This window comes from Penaeus monodon, chromosome 20 (genome assembly GCF_015228065.2).
Source record: "Penaeus monodon isolate SGIC_2016 chromosome 20, NSTDA_Pmon_1, whole genome shotgun sequence".
Taxonomy (NCBI): Eukaryota; Metazoa; Arthropoda; class Malacostraca; order Decapoda; family Penaeidae; genus Penaeus; species Penaeus monodon.
The window spans coordinates 10,733,393-10,733,619 of record NC_051405.1 but is presented as its reverse complement, the minus strand read 5'-3'; positions in this window follow the sequence as shown (position 1 = coordinate 10,733,619).

Genomic DNA, 227 nt, shown 5'->3' with positions numbered 1-227 from the left:
CGCATTTTTTCTGATTCATGGTGATGTCATAATACAATGATTACCAAACAGTAGCTATCTGTCCTTTTTATATGAATAGTTCAAAATATTTTCCATATCTAAACATATGTGAATCTTTTAATAAATGACAAAAGATAGACGAATATATGTAGATAAAGCTATAAATATAGTTAAATAATTGTATATATATTCAGGACGGGTATAGACACTGTTACATAACCCTATAC